This window comes from Carassius auratus, unplaced genomic scaffold, assembly GCF_003368295.1.
Source record: "Carassius auratus strain Wakin unplaced genomic scaffold, ASM336829v1 scaf_tig00016424, whole genome shotgun sequence".
NCBI classification, from domain to species: domain Eukaryota; kingdom Metazoa; phylum Chordata; class Actinopteri; order Cypriniformes; family Cyprinidae; genus Carassius; species Carassius auratus.
The window spans coordinates 65,001-70,913 of NW_020524676.1; the positions used below are offsets into that span (position 1 = coordinate 65,001).

The following is a 5,913-nucleotide window of genomic DNA, read 5'->3' on the forward strand; positions in this document are numbered from 1 at the left end:
CCTGTGAGCCTTCATTTTGCGTTTGCTAGTTGCAGGAGCATCTGAGGGCTTGTTGGAGTTGGGGTTTGTTTTTTTTCTTTTATTGCTGAACGGGACCAAGTGGGCCCGAGTTCAAATCCCAGACCGTTCTGATGCTTGCTGGTTAGTTGCTGTTCGCTGAGCCTCCTTGAGTGTTTTCTACACTTCAAACAGATGTGCAGACACTGTAGGTTCCATGGTGTAATGGTTAGCACTCTGGACTCTGAATCCAGCGATCCGAGTTCAAATCTCGGTGGAACCTTCAAGAGTCCAACATATGCTGCTGTCAATTAAGACTAAAGCTGCGTCTGCATGTTTTCATGCCCAGTTCTCGCTGCTCTTCTTAGTTCTTCATCTGCAGTTTAAACTTTGACTTGACATTTTTCTAATCATTGGTTTAGGAATGCAGCCCAAGCAGTGGAGATATGGCAAAAAATAGATTCTTGGATCGCTTCACGGACCTGTGAGCCTTCATCTTGCGTTTGCTAGTTGCAGGAGCATCTGAGGGCTTGTTGGAGTTGGGGTTTGTTTTTGTTTTTTATTGCTGAGCGGGACCAAGTGGGCCCGAGTTCAAATCCCAGACCGTTCTGATGCTTGCTGGTTAGTTGCTGTTCGCTGAGCCTCCTTGAGTGTTTTCTGCACTTCAAACAGATGTGCAGACACTGTAGGTTCCATGGTGTAATGGTTATCACTCTGGACTCTGAATCCAGCGATCCGAGTTCAAATCTCGGTGGAACCTTCAAGAGTCCAACATATGCTGCTGTCAATTAAGACTAAAGCTGTGTCTGCATGTTTTCATGCCCAGTTCTCGCTGCTCTTCTTAGTTCTTCATCTGCAGTTTAAACTTTGACTTGACATTTTTCTAATCATTGGTTTAGGAATGCAGCCCAAGCAGTGGAGATATGGCAAAAAATAGATTCTTGGATCGCTTCACGGACCTGTGAGCCTTCATCTTGCGTTTGCTAGTTGCAGGAGCATCTGAGGGCTTGTTGGAGTTGGGGTTTGTTTTTGTTTTTTTATTGCTGAGCGGGACCAAGTGGGCCCGAGTTCAAATCCCAGACCGTTCTGATGCTTGCTGGTTAGTTGCTGTTCGCTGAGCCTCCTTGAGTGTTTTCTGCACTTCAAACAGATGTGCAGACACTGTAGGTTCCATGGTGTAACGGTTAGCACTCTGGACTCTGAATCCAGCGATCCGAGTTCAAATCTCGGTGGAACCTTCAAGAGTCCAACATATGCTGCTGTCAATTAACACTGAAGCTGCATCTGCATGTTTTCATGCCCAGTTCTCGCTGCTCTTCTTAGTTCTTCATCTGCAGTTTAAACTTTGACTTGACATTTTTCTAATCATTGCTTTAGGAATGCAGCCCAAGCAGTGGAGATATGGCAAAAAATAGATTCTTGGATCGCTTCACGGACCTGTGAGCCTTCATCTTGCGTTTGCTAGTTGCAGGAGCATCTGAGGGCTAGTTGGAGTTGGGGTTTGTTTTTTTTTCTTTTATTGCTGAAGAGACCAAGTGGGCCCGAGTTCAAATCCCAGAACGTTCTGATGCTTGCTGGTTAGTTGCTGTTCGCAGAGCCTCCTTGAGTGTTTTCTACACTTCAAACAGATGTGCAGACACTGTAGGTTCCATGGTGTAACGGTCAGCACTCTGGACTCTGAATCCAGCGATCCGAGTTCAAATCTCGGTGGAACCTTCTGAGAGGAAGGAACCTTGAGAGTCTGTCTGGCAGTGCTTGGCAAGGAGGAGCTTGGGGTATGTCACAACTTTCTTTGTGGCAGTGTGTCTTAAAATGTATTGGTACAATGGCCTCCTAACAATCTAGAACTCACATAAAACTGAGCAGGAACTAAATTGACAAGACAGGTGTCACCTGACACTCTGTGAAGAAGCATTACAGACCTCAGAAAGCTTCTCATCAGCAAGATTTGTGTGTCACTGCCACAATGTTGGTTTCTGCTGTTAAATTCAGCTCATGTGTTTTGTCGTTTGGTATTTTAATCAACATTATTCTACGAAGGCAGGCCAAGCTAGAGCTGGTACGTAAAAATTGAGTTTCTCAGAAATCTGGTCAGTGCATGAGTTCTATGTCTGCCCTTGTCAGCTACAGAGGCAGGATGTTGGAGCGACCGTAGCATCGAGCAGACTGAAGTACGTGGCGAAGTGACCTCCACTGAACAGCAATCTGTGGCTCGTTGGTCTAGGGGTATGATTCTCGCTTAGGGTGCGAGAGGTCCCGGTTCAAATCCCGGACGAAGCCCTCTTCTGTCTTTACAGCATCTTTTCTTGAGCAGTTTCAGGTCTATTCTGCCATTCCTGGGCCAAACGTATGCCACTGTCAATTAAGACTAAAGCTGCGTCTGCATGTTTTCATACCCACTTCTCGCTGCTCTTCTTAGTTCTTCATCTGCAGTTTAAACTTTAAATTGACATTTTTTCTAATCATTGGTTTAGGAATGCAGCCCAAGCAGTGGAGATATGGCAAAAAAATAGATTCTTGGATCGCTTCACGGACCTGTGAGCCTTCATTTTGCGTTTGCTAGTTGCAGGAGCATCTGAGGGCTTGTTGGAGTTGGGGTTTGTTTTTTTTTCTTTATTGCTGAAGAGACCAAGTGGGCCCGAGTTCAAATCCCAGACCGTTCTGATGCTTGCTGGTTAGTTGCTGTTCGCTGAGCCTCCTTGAGTGTTTTCTGCACTTCAAACAGATGTGCAGACACTGTAGGTTCCATGGTGTAATGGTTAGCACTCTGGACTCTGAATCCAGCGATCCGAGTTCAAATCTCGGTGGAACCTTCAAGAGTCCAACATATGCTGCTGTCAATTAAGACTAAACCTGCATCTGCATATTTTCATGCCCAGTTCTCGCTGCTCTTCTTAGTTCTTCATCTGCAGTTTAGACTTTGACTTGACATTTTTCTAATCATTGTTGTTGTGTCACTGCCACGATGTTGGTTTCTGCTGTTAAATTCAGCTCATGTGTTTTGTCGTTTGGTATTTTAATCAACATTATTCTACGAAGGCAGGCCAAGCTAGAGCTGGTACGTAAAAATTGAGTTTCTCAGAAATCTGGTCAGTGCATGAGTTCTATGTCTGCCCTTGTCAGCTACAGAGGCAGGATGTTGGAGCGACCGTAGCATCGAGCAGACTGAAGTACGTGGCGAAGTGACCTCCACTGAACAGCAATCTGTGGCTCGTTGGTCTAGGGGTATGATTCTCGCTTAGGGTGCGAGAGGTCCCGGGTTCAAATCCCGGACGAGCCCTCTTCTGTCTTTACAGCATATTTTCTTGAGCAGTTTCAGTCTATTCTGCCATTCCTGGGCCAAACGTATGCCACTGTCAATTAAGACTAAAGCTGCGTCTGCATGTTTTCATACCCACTTCTCGCTGCTCTTCTTAGTTCTTCATCTGCAGTTTAAACTTTAAATTGACATTTTTTCTAATCATTGGTTTAGGAATGCAGCCCAAGCAGTGGAGATATGGCAAAAAATAGATTCTTGGATCGCTTCACGGACCTGTGAGCCTTCATTTTGCGTTTGCTAGTTGCAGGAGCATCTGAGGGCTTGTTGGAGTTGGGGTTTGTTTTTTTTTTCTTTTATTGCTGAACGGGACCAAGTGGGCCCGAGTTCAAATCCCAGACCGTTCTGATGCTTGCTGGTTAGTTGCTGTTCGCTGAGCCTCCTTGAGTGTTTTCTGCACTTCAAACAGATGTGCAGACACTGTAAGGTTCCATGGTGTAATGGTTAGCACTCTGGACCCTGAATCCAGCGATCCGAGTTCAAATCTCGGGTGGAACCTTCAAGAGTCCAACATATGGCTGCTGTCAATTAAGACTAAACCTGCGTCTGCATGTTTTCATGCCCAGATCTCGCTGCTCTTCTTAGTTCTTCATCTGCAGTTTAGACTTTGACTTGACATTTTTCTAATCATTGTTGTTGTGGTCACTGCCACGATGTTGGTTTCTGCTGTTAAATTCAGCTCATGTGTTTTGTCGTTTGGGTATTTTAATCAACATTATTCTACGAAGGCAGGCCAAGCTAGAGCTGGTACGTAAAAATTGAGTTTCTCAGAAATCTGGTCAGTGCATGAGTTTCTATGTCTGCCCTTGTCAGCTACAGAGGCAGGATGTTGGAGCGACCGTAGCATCGAGCAGACTGAAGTACGTGGCGAAGTGACCTCCACTGAACAGCAATCTGTGGCTCGTTGGTCTAGGGGTATGATTCTCACTTAGGGTGCGAGAGGTCCCGGGTTCAAATACGGACGAGCCCTCTTCTGTCTTTACAGCATCTTTTCTTGAGCAGTTTCAGTCTATTCTGCCATTCCTGGGCCAAACGTATGCCACTGTCAATTAACACTAAAGCTGCGTCTGCATGTTTTCATACCCACTTCTCGCTGCTCTCTCAGTTTTCATCTGCAGTTTAAACTTTGACTTGACATTTTTCTAAATATTGGTTTAGGAATGCAAGCAGTGGAGATATGGCAAAAAATAGATTCTTGGATCGCTTCACGGACCTGTGAGCCTTCATTTTGCGTTTGCTAGTTGCAGGAGCATCTGAGGGCTTGTTGGAGTTGGGGTTTGTTTTTGTTTTTTTATTGCTGAGCGGGACCAAGTGGGCCCGAGTTCAAATCCCAGACCGTTCTGAATGCTTGCTGGTTAGTTGCTGTTCGCTGAGCCTCCTTGAGTGTTTTCTGCACTTCAAACAGATGTGCAGACACTGTAGGTTCCATGGTGTAACGGTTAGCACTCTGGACTCTGAATCCAGCGATCCGAGTTCAAATCTCGGTGGAACTTCAAGAGTCCAACATATGCTGCTGTCAATTAACACTGAAGCTGCATCTGCATGTTTTCATGCCCAGTTCTCGCTGCTCTTCTTAGTTCTTCATCTGCAGTTTAAACTTTGACTTGACATTTTTCTAATCATTGCTTTAGGAATGCAGCCCAAGCAGTGGAGATATGGCAAAAAATAGATTCTTGGATCGCTTCACGGACCTGTGAGCCTTCATCTTGCGTTTGCTAGTTGCAGGAGCATCTGAGGGCTAGTTGGAGTTGGGGTTTTGTTTTTTTTCTTTTATTGCTGAAGAGACCAAGTGGGCCCGAGTTCAAATCCCAGAACGTTCTGATGCTTGCTGGTTAGTTGCTGTTCGCAGAGCCTCCTTGAGTGTTTTCTACACTTCAAACAGATGTGCAGACACTGTAGGTTCCATGGTGTAACGGTTAGCACTCTGGACTCTGAATCCAGCGATCCGAGTTCAAATCTCGGTGGAACCTTCAGAGAGTAAGTCTGTCTGGCAGTGCTTGGCAAAGGAGGAGCTTGGGTATGTCACAACTTTCTTTGTGGCAGTGTGTCTTAAAATGTATTGGTACAATGGCCTCCTAACAATCTAGAACTCACATAAAACTGAGCAGGAACTAAATTTGAAGACAGGTGTCACCTGACACTCTGTGAAGAAGCATTACAGACCTCAGAAAGCTCCTCATCGGCAAGATTTGTGTGTCACTGCCACGATGTTGGTTTCTGCTGTTAAATTCAGCTCATGTGTTTTGTCGTTTGGTATTTTAATCAACATTATTCTACGAAGGCAGGCCAAGCTAGAGCTGGTACGTAAAATTGAGTTTCTCAGAAATCTGGTCAGTGCATGAGTTCTATGTCTGCCCTTGTCAGCTACAGAGCAGGATGTTGGAGCGACCGTAGCATCGAGCAGACTGAAGTACGTGGCGAAGTGACCTCCACTGAACAGCAATCTGTGGCTCGTTGGTCTAGGGGTATGATTCTCGCTTAGGGTGCGAGAGGTCCCGGGTTCAAATCCCGGACGAGCCCTCTTCTGTCTTTACAGCATCTTTTCTTGAGCAGTTTCTCCACTTCAAACAGATGTGCAGACACTGTAGGTTCCATGGTGT

General features: G+C 45.6%; 7 non-coding genes across 7 annotated transcripts; all 7 read left to right on the forward strand.

Moving 5' to 3' along the window:
* The first annotated feature begins 208 nt into the window (after window positions 1-208).
* trnaq-cug (transfer RNA glutamine (anticodon CUG)) lies at window positions 209-280 on the forward strand. Its single transcript has one exon. It is a non-coding gene; the product is annotated as a tRNA-Gln (tRNA).
* Window positions 281-685: 405 nt separating this feature from the next.
* trnaq-cug (transfer RNA glutamine (anticodon CUG)) lies at window positions 686-757 on the forward strand. The gene has a single exon. It is a non-coding gene; the product is annotated as a tRNA-Gln (tRNA).
* A 406-nt stretch (window positions 758-1,163) lies between these two features.
* Window positions 1,164-1,235, forward strand: trnaq-cug (transfer RNA glutamine (anticodon CUG)). Its single transcript has one exon. It is a non-coding gene; the product is annotated as a tRNA-Gln (tRNA).
* A 1,503-nt stretch (window positions 1,236-2,738) lies between these two features.
* trnaq-cug (transfer RNA glutamine (anticodon CUG)) lies at window positions 2,739-2,810 on the forward strand. The gene has a single exon. It is a non-coding gene; the product is annotated as a tRNA-Gln (tRNA).
* A 395-nt stretch (window positions 2,811-3,205) lies between these two features.
* trnap-agg (transfer RNA proline (anticodon AGG)) lies at window positions 3,206-3,277 on the forward strand. The gene has a single exon. It is a non-coding gene; the product is annotated as a tRNA-Pro (tRNA).
* Window positions 3,278-5,211: 1,934 nt separating this feature from the next.
* trnaq-cug (transfer RNA glutamine (anticodon CUG)) lies at window positions 5,212-5,283 on the forward strand. The gene has a single exon. It is a non-coding gene; the product is annotated as a tRNA-Gln (tRNA).
* Window positions 5,284-5,761: 478 nt separating this feature from the next.
* Window positions 5,762-5,833, forward strand: trnap-agg (transfer RNA proline (anticodon AGG)). The gene has a single exon. It is a non-coding gene; the product is annotated as a tRNA-Pro (tRNA).
* Window positions 5,834-5,913: the final 80 nt, after the last annotated feature.